Consider the following 17,585-nt stretch of genomic DNA (forward strand, 5'->3'; position numbering starts at 1 on the left):
ACTGAACCTGTTCAAAAATTATCATCAAAACAGAAAATTGACCTAAAAAGAGAGTAAGAAAAAGAAAAAAATAACCACCTCACAATATGTCCACACTTTCTAGCTAGCAATAAAATCTTTTGCAAATAACAGTTTTTGTCCATTGTACACTCGCTCTAAGACTGTGTTTATTGCAGTAAATGTGCAATGAGATACCAAGACCCTTATACAGTGTACAGGCAGATGCTGTGAAAAGTACTCTAACCACACTTGTTTCTACAGCATGTGATCAAAATGAGGGCTCCTGAGGGTAGGAATTGATTTCCCTGAGTTTGTGAGGGGACACTAACAAATCTAGTTGGAAAAGAAAAGGCTTCTGGGGTTTGTGCCACATTCAAGCAGAAGGCTGATCATGACTGGATCTCATTATAATGCAAATATAATACAGTACTACAGTACTATAGTTAAAAGAGGTGAATTCCCCAAATTAAAACAGTTTTGACACAATAAATTACTTTTCCACATGCTGTTTTGGATTTTTTGGTACATCATTGCTTTACTAGGATTATTTCCATTAGCCTTTTTTACTTTCTCCATTTTTCATACAGCAGCCATCCTTGTAATCTGCATCAGACCTGTATTTTGCTCTTCCTGTCCATGCAGCACAATTTTAAAGGAAATGTCAAGCATCATGAAGTAAGAACCTGTGCAAAGTAGGAAACCAGGGTTTAGAACTGCAAGAATTAATGACAGCAAGGAATAACAAAAAGAAGGCAGAGTTTATACCAATCTTCAGGTAAGAGACTATGGTTGCATAAGTATTACATTGTTAAGATTCACTTCTAGAATGCATCAAATCTTTTACCATTGACTTTTCTGTAATGTTAGTATAATGTAAACCTGTTGAAACAACTGCAGCAAGTGGAGTTTGTTGTATGGTTGACAAATATAATTTTAAAGCAGGTTAAATTGACTGTAAAGGTGCTTTATGGGTTATTAGCTACACCAAATGCATGAATATGGGAAATGAAAAACAGTCCTGTTAAAGTCACTTGCTATGTATGGAATAATAAAGACTTTCTGTGGTTATCTGCAGAACCTTCTGTAAAGTAGTACCATTTTCATAAAGTACAGTTGTATAGTAAGCAAGCCTTAATTATGGTAGTTTGGAAAAGTGGTAAGGATCTCTGGTACAGTTCCAAGTTCTTCAGACAAACTGTTGGCTACTGCATCAAGATATCTTGTAGTATATTTCAGACTATTTAGCAGCTGTATAATGTGAATATCCTCTTTAAGCCTATGATGTGAATCCACACATATGATACGGCATACAGTTTGTCATCATTCTTTCTGTAATACACATATATTAGAATTAAAACTAGCTGAAAGTGTACTTTTCATTCCTTATAAGTGCTTGATTGGAAAGCGGCTGTTAAGTTTAAATTAATAAGCACCAGTGACATTTGTATTAATCTCTATGATTATTCCTTATTCTTTCATTACTCTTATTTTATTTTATATTATTTTTATTTTTTAAAGAAATCCTTGTGCTCCACTAACCGTAGGACTGAAAAGGAATTACAAATATATTTTGGCACCAAGTCATCCTCTGTTCAGGAAGTTCTGTTTATTTCCTGGGACATCCTGATTCGTTGAAAGAAAATAACCATCTGACCTTGAACAACAGGTTTTTTTCTTTTTTTTTTTCTTTTTTAGTGTTATATTATTTCTTTTATTTTATACTGTGTGTCCAGTAGCCAGTGTATCAGGTTATACTAATCTCTGTTGTGGTACACTTACCTTTTTGCAGACTGCCCCATACCATGTGACTGAGGGATGGGAAGTAAACATCATTCTTTCTGCTTGGTGCCTCTGTGGCCCCTTAACACCTGTGTCAGAGGTTCCCGGCGTAAAATTGCATTAAGTGGGCAGTAGTGTAGAGAAATGGGAGCTGGAAACAATCAAAATGTTCTATTGCAAGCTGAAAGCAATGCTCTTTTGGGAGAAAGGGAATGTAAAATGGTAGGGAAAGTCACTCAGAAATTTCAGGACTGCTGTGATGCATTCAAAAATATCACAGGGGAAAAGCGTGTTCTTTACAAGAAACAAGCTGCCAGTTGAGACTATTAACCATTCTGTTAGCCCTACATAATAAAGCTAAATCATGTAAGGTGTACAGATAACAGATGGACCAACAGAGACAAATTATTTGTGATATAACTGATAACTAGGTCGAAGCTGAATTATTGTGAGAAATGGACTGTACTTTAAGAGAACAGGGGATAGTTCACAAGATTAGGGAAAATTTGACTTCCTAAATGAAAGCAGTGAGAGAAATGAAGTGAATCTTGTTATGAACATGCATTGATTAATAAAGACAAAATGCAGGGGTAAACGAATGACAGAGAACAGATTTGTTGGTAATAAATGTGGAGGCAATCACAGCACAACACAATTGTCCAGTGCCAAGGATAGAGTCATGGCAACAATTAAAACCATCTCCTGCAGAAATATATAATTTCCTGGACAAATTATAATGTAAAAACCTATTTTTTTTTCTTTATGTACATATAGTTGGATTAAAAAGCTGTGATGACATCAGTAATCTTCATAGATCTCAAAACAGACATAGCTGATTGCTTGATTAAGAACAAGTGACAGAATAATGAAAATTGGTGGTGAGTATAGTATGGCTGAAGGGAAGATATGGAAAGGACTATATTAGTCCAATGGTAATATTTGAAACTAGCTCACTTTGCATAGCAGAATCAATTAGTGGTTCTAATTTTTTTTTTTTTTTAAGTATATTGTACTTTTTTATAATTTAAATCTCATATATACTTTTTGGATTTAGTTTGAGAATTCACAACAGTCATTTCTGGATGCTGGCTTTTGTCATTGGACAAAAATATTAATATTTGCTAACTTTTTAATGCTAACAAATAAAATGTAAGCATCTTTTAGCTTTCATACATATCACATTTTTGTTACACTGCTGATCTGTACAGAATAAACTTTTACCAGATTCTAAAGATAGATGTAAGTTTTCTTAAGGATAAGAACTGACTGTTCTGAAGCCTGCCAGTTTTATTCTGTTCTTTTCTTATTGAACCAACTCTGTATTGTAGAGTGATTTTTACTCAGAGTATCCCAAAAACCTCACTCAAACCAATAATCATGTGTTGATAGGTGAAATTAGTTTCAGAATTCTAATGAAGCTCAGCAGCTGGGAGACAGACAGCTCATCTGAAGATTAAATGAGAAAAATTGCCACTTTTGCTGGTTCCTTTAGAAACTCATTTACATTCTGTCAGCTCCCATTAGGAATGGGAACTGCAAATATTGAGGGAAGTATGCACGAGTTCAGTGCTGAAATGGCCAATTCTGATCCGTTCCTTCTTGCTTACAAAGCTGCCAGAAGATTTTATGTAGTTATGCCTTCTGGAAAAAGTGGGTGATAATCTCCTTGCTTTCAACTGTCTCCTAACATTCTGAATATAACATAACCCAAGAACCAATATCCAGTACAACAGAGAGAACAGAGGATAACAATATAATCCTAAAGTTCGGGATTGAAGTTCCTGGAGTGGTCTACACACCATTCTTTCCCTTTTATTTTTCTTGCCCCTTTTTGCATCCATGCACCTGCCGAGCTTCAGTATTTCTTCTTATGTGCCAGCACCGACAGCAATGGCAAGTATTTTACTTCATCTGGTTCCCCTCCAGTACCAGAAGGGTACCACACCATTCTTCTTCTCCTGTCCTTGTTACAGCCATGAATTTTTATGTAGTTGGGTCCTCACATTGACAACTTGTCATAAATTCTGCTGACAAAGCTAATAGTAGACTAGGAGCTTATATTATGCAGGTGTTACCCATTTCTCCACTCACCTTGGAAATACTTATACAGACCACAAGTAGTGGTGACTGTGCCAATGAAAGAAATGCATTTAGGAATATAAAGACAGTGCATAACTGAATACAGAAAAAGTAATACTACTATTCAATGTGGGAAAGCGTAACACTGTGGTGTTGCAGATTTTTGTTGTTTTCAGTTTTGTTTTCTTTAAATAAAGGTTGTAAAAGTTATTAATGGCGTAGAAAGACTGCATAGGATGTTCAATAAGTGTTTTCCTACAGCATCTGCAGGAGAGTTTGGTGAGAAATTCTTGATTTCAATGATACAACCCTATTTTCTATTTCAGCAATAATTACGGAAACTGCTGAATAAAAAATGATATTTATTTTTTTAGATCTATAGGATTAAATAGCATATTACTAACAATTCTAAATGAAAATACGATATTTAATGCTGTTGTTTTTCAGTAAAGCTCAGTAGATAGTTATGAATAGTCTGGCACTCTGAAGAGCGTGCCAGCATCATCGGAATGGTCTGTGGTATGTACAAGTCAGTTCTACAGTTCTAAATGGCTTTAATCACACAAGTTGACACTTAATATTTGCATTACAATTGAAAGGAAATTATTACCTTAAAGGAAATGATGCTGCAAAAGCATTCATGATAAAGAGCTAAATTAAACATACATTTTGAGAGTGATGTGGTGCAATTCTGTGGTGATACTATGTCTGAATACAGGAATGGCAAAAACTGGGAATGTTTACAGATGTTAACAGATACTTCATACAGCTGCAAATGTAGATTTTCAGCTGGTGCAATGCTTTCAGTGTATCACCTGATAATCCTTACTTCCTTACTCCTTACTTCTACTCTTCTAAAGGATATAGAAAAATAAGACAGGATTTAGAAAAGAGCTTTAAGAATGACACAAGTCTTTGAAACCCCATTTTCGAGCTTTGGAGAAGGGCTTAGCCAGCTAACCTTCATAAAGTAGTTTAAGAAATGACACGATCACAGACTTATAAGTCTTTAAACCTTTAGAGAAATCTGGAAAAGTAAAATAAAAATCCCAACACACTATAGATGATTTATGGAATCAGATTACTTATTTCAAATGCATGAAAGTAACAATAACTAAAAGTAGAAGGCAGATTAATTTACGCTCAGGAAACAGCACACAGTATCAAGCACTGGAATAGCTGGTGAATGCTAGTGGAGTCTTCATCACTTGACATCTTAAGTGTGTTTGTAAAAACATATGCATTACTTTCCACAATGCTTATGTCAAAAAGTATTTCATGAAGCACTAGTAGTATTTATGTGTATGTTTAGTACTTCAAAAACTTGAAAATTATACTAATTCATATTTCAGAATTTTGGGAGTATTTATCATATAAATAAAAAGGGTAAAAAGGAAGATCCTGGCTACTACTGTCCAGTCAGACTCAGCTCTTTGCCCAGTAAGATCATGGAACAGATCCTCATGGAAGCTATGTTGAGGCATGTGGATGCCAGAGACATGATTAGAAACAGCCAGCATGGCCTCACAAAGAGCAAATTGTGCCTGACATCCTTTGGTCTTTTACAATGGGCTGTCCACATCAGTGGGTGTCAGAAGAACTACCAGTGTCATCTATCGACTTCTGTAAGATCTTTGACATGGTCCTACACAACATTCTTGCCTCTAAATGGGAGAGACATGAGTCTGATAGGTGGAATATGTGATAGATAAGGGATTGAATGGATGGCCATATCCAAAGAGTTTCAGTAAACAGCTTTATGTCAAAATGGAGATTAGAAACAAGCGATGTCCCTCAGGGGTCTGTACTGGGACCAGTACTATTCAATATCTTTATTAATGACATAGTGGGATTGAGTGCACCCTCAGCAAGTTTGCAGATCACATGAAGCTGAGTGGATTGGTTGATTTGCTTGAGGGAAGGGATGACATCCAGAGGGTCATTATCAGGCTTGATGAGTGGCCCCATGTGAACCTCATAAAGTTCAACAAGGCCAAGGTTCTGCATCTGGGTTGGGGCAATCCCAAATATCCACACAGACTGGAGGATGGATGGATTGAGAGCAGCCCTATGGAGAAGGACTCAGGGACACTAGTGGACTGCCCTGGTTTTGGCTGGAATAGAGTTAAATTTCCTCTCAGTAGCTGGTACGATGCTGGTTTGGATTTAGTATGAGAATAATGTTGATAACTGATACTTTTAGTTGTTGCTAATTAGTGCTTACACTAAGTCAAAGACTTGTCAGTTTCTTAGGTTCTGTCAGTGAGAGGGCTGGAGGGGCACAAGAAACTGGGAGGCGACACAGCCAGGACAGCTGATCTGAAGTGGCCAAAGGGATATTCCATAGCATATGGCATCATGCTTGGTACATAAACTGGGAGAAGTTGGTTAGGGCCTGCTGATCGCTGCTCGGGGACTGGCTGGGCATCAGTCAGCTTGTGGTGAGCAATGGTATTGCATATCACTTGTTATTTTCTCTTTTAGAGTATTCCTCTTTTTCTCTCTCCCCTTCTTGTTACAATTTTTGTTATTATAATAATATATTTTAAAAATTTTAATTATTAATTTGTTCTTATCTCAACCTATGAGCTCTACCTTTTTCCCAAATCTCCTCCTCGTCCCTCTGAGGGGAGGGGGGTGGGGAGTGAGTGAGCAGCTGCGTGGTACTTAACTGCCAGTTGGGGTTAAACCATGACATGGATAGAAAACTGGACATGACCTAGCAATGTGTGCTTGCAGCCCAGAAAGCCAATTGTATCCTGGATTGTATAAAAAGAAAGGTGGCCAGCAGGTTGAGAGACGTGATTCTCCCTGTTTACTTTGCTTCTGTGGGACCCCATCTGGAGTACTGCATCTAGCTCTGGGGCCCCCAGCGCAGGAAAGACATGGTCCTGCTAGGGTGGGTCCAGAGGAGGGCCACAAAGATGATCAGAAGGCTGGAACACCTCCCCTGTGAAGACAGTCTGAGAGATTTGGATTTGTTCAGCCTGGGGGAGAGAAGGCTCTGGAGAGGTCTTATTGCAGCCTTCCAGTACCTAAAGGGGGCTTATAAAAAAGACGGAGAGTGACTTTGTAACAGGGCCTGTAGTGACAGGAGAAGGGGCAACAACTTTAAATTGAAATAGGGTAGGTTTAGATTAGATGTAAGTAAGAAATTACTTTCTGTGAGCATAGTGAGACACTGGAACAAGCTGCCCAGAGAAGCCGTGGATGCCCCATCTCTGGAAGTGTTCAGTATCAGAGGCTTTGAGCAACCTGATGTAGTGAAAGATGTCCCTGCCCATGGCAGGAAGTTTAGAACTAGATGATCTTGAAAGGTCTCTTACAATCCAAACCATTATATGATATATCACTCCTTTCATGTTTTTCCCACTTATATCTACACAGAGAAAGAAAAGTCTTATTATGTGTTAAGATTAAGACATAATTAAGTTGGCCTCAGAACTGAGAACTGATATGTTTTAATTACACTTGAATTTACATGCAAGTGTTGTTTTAGAAGGTTAGTGATTGGTAGATCTTAATTTTTGAATGTTACCCTAAGTGACAGTTAATAATACCTGAAGATCATTTTCTTGTTTGCCTGGTTTTGTTTTTGATATCTGTAATAGAGTGCTTGCTAGAACAAAAAGAAAAAAAAAAAAAAAAGGTTGAATTTATCGATTTTTATCGACTTGATGTATATAAAGGAGATTTACATAGATAAGCAGATGTATCTGCACTGTTGGCATGTCTCATTTTTTCACTGGCACTCATAAGTTAAGAAGCTTTCTTCATTAATTTCCATATAGGTCAATGACCTATATAACAGCTTGGTACTGTAAGCACTTTTATACTCTATAAATTGCATTACATATTAAAAATATCATCTCCACACAGCAAACTATCTGTTAATGAATAGTTGAATGAGTAAAATGCATGTTGAAAAATGAATAAAGATTTCATAAGGCAATTAAGCTCAGTGTTATGTTTGCATTACTGTGATATTTGCATTACAAAAGAGTATTGTACAGTCAGAAAAGTGATATGAAGACAGATGTGTTATTATTGTGAAACTCAACTGCCTTCATAACCAAGTTCTCTGTTCTGTTTATACCATGCTGAAAAATAATTTGTTTTGAAGCAATAACGTTCAGTATGTCAAGAATAAACATTTATATATGTACTACTGATTTACAAAAGAGGCTAATAAGAATGTGAAAACATATTGACCATTTGTACTAGATAACTATTTTACAAGAGTGAAAAAATGAGGCTGTCATACAGCAGGCAAATATATTATCCTCTTTCAAGTAAGAACCTAAGTCTCTTCTGATATAATTGTATTTTGCATGGAATTATTGTTACTGCTATATAACATTTCTATTGAAGTATTGCCTGAAGAACTCATTGCACTATAGGGTGTATAAAATAAAACTCCACAGTCTATGATGTAATATTTATTTGAAAAGGAATGTGATAGAGGAGCAGGGAGATGGAAGCTCAATAAAGGCTCTGCAGTAGAGAAATAGATTCAACCAAAGCCTCAGGTAATTGGCTTGATGCATAATAATTGGTAGTCATATTACCCATTTTGTTGAAATTTAGGATTTCTATAGAAAATAATCTGATTGAAAACTTGTAAGCTTTGTAAATCTGTCCTAAATATATGGCATGCATCTTTTGGGAATCTTTCTTAGGCTCCTGGTAATTTACCTGTGCAATCCACCAGCAGCTTTGCCTTCCTAGGTGTGCAGTTCTGTAAGCATGGCTCTGCATGGTGCCGAGAGCCATTCTCTGGTGCTGAGCAAGAAAGACCCTGAGTGAAATTCAGTGCAGCTTTGAATATATTGCTTTGGAATTTGTACTAATGTATCTGCGTGGCATTACAGTGTGCCCTGATGATTGCCACTTTGATTGCCACAGGGCTAAGGAGCCCACTGCTCCCTAGTATTGCAACACCAAGTAATTTTTCTGTGTTGACTAACCTTGAGCCATTCTGGGATTGAACCCAGAAGCATGGGTTCTGGGGTTTCTGACATACATAATTTTAGGCAACTAAGATCTTCCACTGTTTGAGATAGGGCTCTGATTTCTTTCACCAATAAGAAATGGTATTTTGGGTTTTTGTTTCAGTTCTTGGATTAACCCCCTACATTTCAAAACAAAATCTTTCATGAGATGGAATTACCCCTCTCTGCACAGTTCTAATTAGGTATGAAGGACAGGAGGAAAGATGAAGTGATGGAAAGATTAATGATGAATGCTTTCTATCTCAAGTTCTCAAGCAGCTACCTTTTGTCAAGCTGTGAGGTAGAGAATGAGAATTCTAGCAATGTAAAAAAGAGGCCATGACAAAAAAGTTATAATAGTTCCCCTAAAGTGATGGCTTTCAGCCTTTCCAGGTAGGTGTCTCCTTAGTCAAAGTTAATTTTTCATGACCACCTCCCTTTGCAGTTGCTGTAAAATCAAGTACAAAAATATATCAGTGGGAAGTCAATTGAATTTACTTCTGTGACTCTGTTTGGAAAGGTCATCACAGAATACTTTCTCCAGAGATTAGGGTGTTCAGGAGCCAGTGAGTGAGATTATCTTCATTTCATACGGTAATCACATTTTCAGCACTTCAGAAGCACCCATTTGCATCTCATGACACCATGAAGTGCCTTTTCTGCACTTGTATCTATTAGATTGCATACTGTGATCCCTATGTGTTTAGTAATGTGCTGAACCTTTAAAACATTATTAGTCTGGTCAGTTAAGGAGCACTGTTCTTTTTCCCCACTATCATTTAAAACTTCTAGGGGGTTTGAAAGGTTTGCCCTTACGGAAGCCATACCCTATTGGGCTATTGTTGCATGAATGCTGTATCGCTCTGTCTTTAATTAAATTCAGAGACAGTTTCCTTGGAGCAGATATAAGACTCACTGGTCTGTAATGTCAAGGATCATATATGGGTTTTTTATTTTATTTTTAACCTAAGGTGACAACTTCCCAATCTTTGGGAACAGTGTGTGGATTATTAAGGATATATTGCATATCTTCATTGCTACCTTTGCTATTTCACACTTCAGTTCCTTCAGAATTCTTGTATCAGCACCATCTGGTCCCAGTGATTTACTGCCCTTGAATTTTTCTGAGTCACTCTATAACACCTTTCTTCAAGGCATCAATCTTTAAGTCCCACAAAAATTATTGAAATTTATTAAATTATCTTTGAGTCAGGAAATTTCCTCATTGCCCTTCCTAGTAAATATGGGTGTAGAAAGCTACATTCAACTTTTGCCTTGCTTTGATTGCTTTGTTCATTACTTGGTAGTTGAAAGGACTGACGATTTCTAGACAGTTTGTTGCTGGTTCCTAAAAAAGCCTTAGACTTCTGATCTCCTAAAGATATTTTGATGATCTTAGTCAAACTTCTTCCTCCTTTCTTGTGTTCCCTAATTATATTTGTATTTTTCCATTTGTGCACATTTCCTCTGAGTTTAATGGAGTGTGGTTAGGACCATGTTTATGTTGATATGTAACTATATTATGGTACTAAGCTCTGAAAAAAATGAAGGTTAGGTACACTTTGGAGCTCAGGCCTGTATAGCATGAAGAGTTAGTATATTATTATTTTTCCTTCAGAATCAATCATGATGTGGTTTTGCACCTGTCTTTCTTACCAAGTGTCTGAGTAAATTATCCTAAAAATTTCCACCTTGATTAAGTTTGTGCATATGTACATATGAGCACCTTGGAGCAGGGAGGGGAGTCTTGGGCAATGCCTCTGTATGGGTAGTGCCTTATCCCTAAAGAACATCCTTGGGGTTTGTCTCTGATCTCTGTAATTCATGCAGTGTGCAAGGGAGCTTCAATGTTTTAGAAGAACAGTCACCATTTTCTGCCATCCAATTTTCCAGAAGGAAAACTGTGCAATTTAACAGGATATAATCAACTTGAAAACCAAATGGAACCTGGTTGCTTCAGAGGTCACCTTGCCTCAATGTTTCCACCCCAAGCTCCTTACTTTAATATTTTAATATATTTCCTGATCTGTTGCTGTCATTGGGGGGGGGGGGGGGGGGGGGAGGGGAGGGGGGCAGGGAAGTAAGGGAAGTATTAAGGCTGCAAAGAAATGCTTCAGTGGCTTTGTACACCTCCACCACCCACCACCACCTCCTAAAGGCTAGAGGTTTGGAGGAGACATAGCTGGGACAGCTGACCCAAGCTGACCAATGGGATGTTACGTACCATGTAAGATCATGCTCAGAAACAAAAGCTACAAGAAAGGAGATGGGGAGGGCATTCATTACTGAGGTGCTTGGGTTTTTGGTTTTTTTGTTTGGTTGGTTTGTTGTTGTGTTTTAATTTAACTGACTTTATCTTGACCCATGAGTTTTTAATCTTATTTTTTTTCTCCCTTCCCGGCTGAGGAGAGAGGAGCAAGGGAGAAACTTGGTGGGCACCTGGCAGCCAGCCAAGGTCAATCCACCACACACTCATTCACATGAACAGTGTGTATGTATTTATCTGTAAACCGTGTGGTCCTGCCTTTCATTTGAATAAATATTTAGCATGCTGTTGCAAAGACACTTATGAGCTCATGAGTGTTTCTTAAAAAAAACTCACAAAAGATTATTGAAATCTTGGCATAATGTTTTGTGTAAGGCATCAAATCTTTCAGTCAAGATGATTAATGACAGGCTTTTTGGTGACAGGACTTTCTTTTGCAAGGGTCCCTGCAGCAGCATTTTCAGCTGGAGCTGGTGAGATCTCCCACACTGTTGTTTTGCTTAGCTCTTACCATTCAGCTCATCCATGGGGTCCTGTGTGACCATTCCAGCACATTCATGATCCATTGCTGCAGATTGTCTTAAACTAGGTACAAAACATCTATCTTAATTATGTGCAAAAGACTGTCCAACTTGACCATATCTGCACCTGAGGAACCATTTCTGCTGCCTAGTTAAAAATATTTTTTTATGCACAGTTTGATCACTTCTGTAGCAAAAACCACACAGTAGAGTCTTCAGGAGGGACAAATTTGACCCAGGATTTTAATCTACACATTGAAATATTTAAGTCATTCTACACACTACAGGAACTGCCCAGGAGGTAAATGTTTGTGATGGTATGATATACTTACTCGGGGAGCTACTGCATGAATTAATCAAATATGTAGTGTGAGGGTGGTGAGTGGTTCAGCCAGTTACCTTGTCTCAAATCACTCTCTTTCAAACTGGTCCACCATATTGTGTCAGCCCATCTATGCAAAAGACTAGCTGAGGGGATGCTGAACCACCCAGGGAATTAATGATTGCAGTGCACTGGGTGTGAGCATTGACACAGCCCATCTATGCTGTGAATACAACTGCAGGATGAACTGTAATTTAATCCTTATAATTTAAGTTCAACAGCTCCTGCTGCAATGCCGGAAAGTAGACAGTACCTTGTTACAGAAATCAGTTTTTTCCATCTTAGAATCAATCTGTAAACCAGTCCATATCTTTGAAAGACATAGTTCTTCTTGAAGTTACATCAGACTTGGAAATTGAGAAAAAAAATTATTCTTTCCTCTTGAGGGTGCAAGACATTTTTTTTCTGCATATTTTTCTCTAGGTGATTATATAGCCAGCCAGATGATCAAGCGTGATGTGGTTCTATTATTTTACAGATCAGGGCAACAAATTAACAGATAATTGTGTATGCATGCTCTCCTTTCACCAATTCATGTAGCTCATGATCTGGGGAGGTCCTCCACTCCTCTCCGTGTTGCATGTGTGTGTATGTATATGGGAAGGCAGAGGGTTTCTTAACTCTGCTGAAACTAGGACCATTATCTCTGCTGGCCCTTTGTTTCTGTCATTTTCTGTAACCTAATTTCTTAATATCTTTTTCCCCTAACTCCAATTCACTATTTGCGCAATAAAACATAAGTGTATATGCGTATTTGATTGTAGAGGGAGATTGTGAATATCCCTTTACACTTTCAGTCTGAAATTGAAGCTTGAGAAATGCAATTTGTAGAGCCTGATGATGGGCTTGGCAACCATAGCAAGAAATCACGCCCTCTGCCCTGAGCTGAGAGCCCAGCTCTGGGGGCTGGCCTGGGCTCACCTTGGCCGGCACAGGCTGGGCTGTTTCAGCGCCTGCCTCGGGGCCGCGTGCCTGTTGCCCCCGAGCCTGAGCCTGGGCCTGAGCCTGGGCCTGAGCCTGAGCCTGGGCCTGGGCCTGAGCCTGGGCCTGAGCCTGGGCCTGAGCCTGAGCCTGGGCCTGGGCCGGGCCAACGCCTCCCTGGGACGGGTCTGGCAAACCCAGGGGGCCGCTGCCCAGCACACAGGAGCCCTGGGGGGGCTGAGCCTGGGGAGGCCGCGGGGCCACGGTCACCTTCAGCTGGGAGCAGCCAGGGAGCAGCCCAGGGTGAGGAAGAATATAAAAACTGCCTGAGCAGCACCCCCAAGGCTCAGAGGAGGAGACCCCCACCACGAACATCATATCCCTCCCAGTGGAGGTCTTAGGGTATTAGTAACATATCATGTATCATCTGCTTACATACATCCAGTGCTATTTGAGAAAGACTGAATTTTTCAAACTTAAGATCCAGAGGGAGAATGGAAAGGTGACTATAAACTAGGAACAGTAGTATATATTAGGTTGTTTGTGTACAATTCTAATTGTATTATTAACAACGTCTTTATCTTCCAATATGATAATTTGGACTTTTAGACTGTTAAAACATGAATTACTGACAATAAGTTCCTAGCTCCGTATAGTTGGTGTGTTTCCTTTTGCTCATAACAAGATTTTGAATGTAACATTTCTAGCCTTGTGGCTTGCTTTGATCTAGCAATTTCCAGCTGCTTCTGCTTTGAAACAAACTCTACATAATCACCTTTTGGCCCCTGGCTGCTGAGCCTGCCCTCTGCTTCATCTCAGAAAGCTCCATCTTTCTCTGGGTGCTGCAGGTTCTATCATTACCATCTTTTCGTCTGCTTGCCCTACCCTGTTGTTTTCCATATGTGAACGCTTCCCTTCTCGCCTCCACTTTCTGGGGGATTCAGGTGTCTCAGTGCAGTAGCTGAAACAGCAAATGGGTGACTCTCCTGATGACCTAGCTGTAGCCTGCTACAGGAACAAAGCCTGCTGGAATGAGTGACCATACAAGCTGCAACAGCAAAATGATGTGGTCCCAGGATCCTTTCGTAGTTCATTTCATACTCAGACTTACATCATTCCCTGAGAAAGCCTTTTCTCTTAAGCAATATTTTTTAACTATGGAGTAGAATGTAATACCTGAGGAATATGTTGACTATCCTGATGCAGACAAACATGCTGTGAGGATGCAAACCGTGCTCCTTTACTACTTCATGAAAAAGTACTGTCAAGAGAAAGTTTGATGTTCCTAAAGTGGCTTTGGCTTTTTTGACTAGGAAAACACGAGTTTACTAAAAGCTGATCAAATATTGTCCTGATGTTTTACATTATAGCCCATGCTCAAGCCGAGTATATAAGAAACAATTGAAAATGGTAGTACACACTGTGACAGCTGACCTTCTCTTATATGGACACAAGCTACTGAGCCCATTAACATGTTTATTTATTTAATATGATGCAAAGCAAACAGCACAACTCAAATTGGGTATTTGTTATTGCCTGTTTGGAATTGTCTGTGTGTAATTCACATTCTATGTAATACCAACACTGTATCAGAAGCCTGCTCCCATGCACCCTTCTCTATTAAAATAGTTCCTTTATTCTACATGGTGCTGACAGTTAATTTAAAAATAGGCATCACCTTTGAATTCACTTCCGTAATATGAAGGGGAAAAAAAGATAGAATGATTTGATCCATTGTTACAAGCACAATGTTCAAAATCAGGCTTTTCTGAATAGGTTTTAAGGATTTAAATGTTTAAAAAGATACTGTAATTCTAAGCAGCCATATCACAGGCAGTACCTGGCTGTATTTTGTTCACAGATATGAATATATACATCTATGCAATTAGATGATACTTACACAGCTACTTGCACAGGTGGCCAACTACATATATTTTGTGTACTGCCTATTTCTGTATAATCATATATTGACAGCATTACAGGTGCAGGTAGGGTATAAAATAATATACATCCACATGTATAACTCAGATATAAACCTTTGTATTCTTCATGTATATGGATATCTGAACATGTCAGTCCAAAGTCCAGTAACAGTGCTCAAATATATATACTGAAAATAGTATTCAAGCAAAAGCTGTGTGTTGCTTGAATAGGTTCACAATGTAAACCAGATAAATTCTGGAAAGACATATATGTATATACTCACATACACACACCTATACTCCTGTGGCCTCAGAGGAGGGAATTCAGTATTTGATAGCACTATAAAATGGAGCATTAGAAGGAAAATTTCTAACCTCTAGTTTTGGACTTTAAGCTGAATTCATGTTCACCAATTTGTGGTGTTCAAAAAGACTTTGCTTGTTTTCTAAACTTGCCTTTCAACTCTAATTTTGAGCTAGTGAAAATATGTGCATATTCACTGAGCATACACATTGTGACTTATGTTCATTGGTTAGTTCAAAGAAAAGTTTCTTCACTAGTGTAATAGACTATTATATATGAATTGTTAAAACCTATTCTTTGTCCTCATAAAATTCATGCAAGTAAAAAGAATCATAGAAAAGTCACAATTAAAGTAGCCAATCGTATGTATTTTGTACCCAGCCAAAGCTTAATTTTTCTCTAGAACTCTGGTCTATGCATTTTAATTTAAATGATAAGGTGTTAGCATTTCACTTTTTCCTTGTGGTAGACCACTTCAAACACTGTGCAGCCTAGACATCAAAGAATTTATCCTATTTGTCCTCAGTTATCTTTGTATGATTTTAGAGGTTGTTCCAGATATGCACAAAGAATTTTCAACTTTTCAGTATAGCTCTTGTATCTTTGCTTGAGTATTTAACCAACTTAAATATATTTGGCTCTTAAATCTATTTCAAATTGATTTGTTGTTTTAATACTGAAATTCTCAGAACTACCTGCAATGTGCAGTACTATTACATATTTATTTTGATGTAAAGGTTGACCCTTCCTATTTGGTGATATGGGGCATCTAAAATAATTAGTACAATTGTTTAGATAAAAAGACACTTATAGTGACATTAATAGTGACTGCTGAAAAAAGTTCCAATGATCTAATTCTTGCTTTTCATATGAAACAAAATGTTTCACATTACTAGCAGAGTTAACATTTTCTTAAAACCACATACTTTATTTATGCACTTAGTAGCTACTGCAGCACTTTTTCAGCTCTACCAAACTTTAGGACAAAAGGTAATCTGAATTTGAATCAGATCCAGGCTTTCTACCCAAATATTGCAAATCCACCAGAATCAGCATCACTAATTCTTTAATAGAGTAGATATTTTATGAAACCTGAAAACATTAGTAGAGATTTTTTACAATTGCAGATTAAGCTTTTTACAGGGAATCACTAATGACAGTTAGGTTCAGTAGAACAAAGATTTAATCTAATATTAGTTTCTGGCAAGTCTATTTGCAAGGTTATTTTTGCAGATTAAATTAGCTAAATTGGGAGGTCACCCTCTTACTTCTAAATCAAGAAAGAAAGACAGATGCATAATGGCATAATGCCGTAGATGTATTATTAACCAATCTTTCACAATAAGGAAATTAGCTATTCACCAAGAAGGGGTGAATAAAATAAAAAGATGTTTTATAACATAATAAATATCTCTTGGAAGAAGTTGGTGAAAGGCCAGCTGAATATCCATAAGTGTGCAACCTGTCTGTATCTTAGTATTCAATCTCTGGCAAATGCAAGTTCTTCGCTAAGAGTCAGAGAAGCAAGATACCACAATTTAAACTGGCCTAGGACCTATCTATTCTGGGCTACATGATGTAATTGTATTCTTTAAAATGTGGCTTTGGGCTTTTGGCTACTGTCTTAACTAATCATAGTCTATGCACCCATTAGTAGATGGTGATGTATAGTGTTCAGTCAAAGCAAGTAATTTGAATTTGAAAATCAGTCACCAAATTTAAGCTGAGTCCTAATCTTTTCTTTATATTTATATTTTACATGTCCAGTTATTTTTTACTTCTAAGAAAGGTCATGGATACAAGTATGCAATACAGAGAATGAGACAAAAAATTCTGAGAATAAAAGAAAGAAAAAGACCAAGTAATCCATCTTAAAGATGAGTCATATCTTGAATTAAACAATCTCTTGCCTGTTTCCTGGAAATTTTTTTCATAGATCAGAAAAATCCATGTTTCAATCTCTGCTTCCATTTGACTTTTGTCCAAGGAATGAGTATCTTGCAGGGACATCACTTGCTCACAGTTAAGCATAGTCTGTTATGAAGAAAAATGAAAAATCAAAAAGCCTAGAGCTTTTTGGGGCTAAATAAAGAATCTTTCGGTCCCACTGCAAAGGGCAGCAGACCTGAAAAAGGCATGCGAAAATAACAGCAGGGCTGCACCACGATTCCTCCCCTCACAGCTATCTCCTCTGGATAAGCAATGGCACTTGTGAGCTCAGGCTCAGCCCTCCTCTATGATTAGGGTTAGGGTTCAGACAGTGGCAAAGTCCAGAACTGTAGGGACAGTGAGGCTGAAAGGTTCTTTTGTTAGTGTACATCTGTAGAGCTCCGATGGTTTCAGCAGAGAAGCTCTTTAAGTCCAAGAGCTGAGCCGCTGACTCTCAGCTGTTTTCTATATGAAGTGCTATTTTGTCTTGC

This window comes from Falco peregrinus, chromosome 6 (genome assembly GCF_023634155.1).
Source record: "Falco peregrinus isolate bFalPer1 chromosome 6, bFalPer1.pri, whole genome shotgun sequence".
NCBI lineage: Eukaryota > Metazoa > Chordata > Aves > Falconiformes > Falconidae > Falco > Falco peregrinus.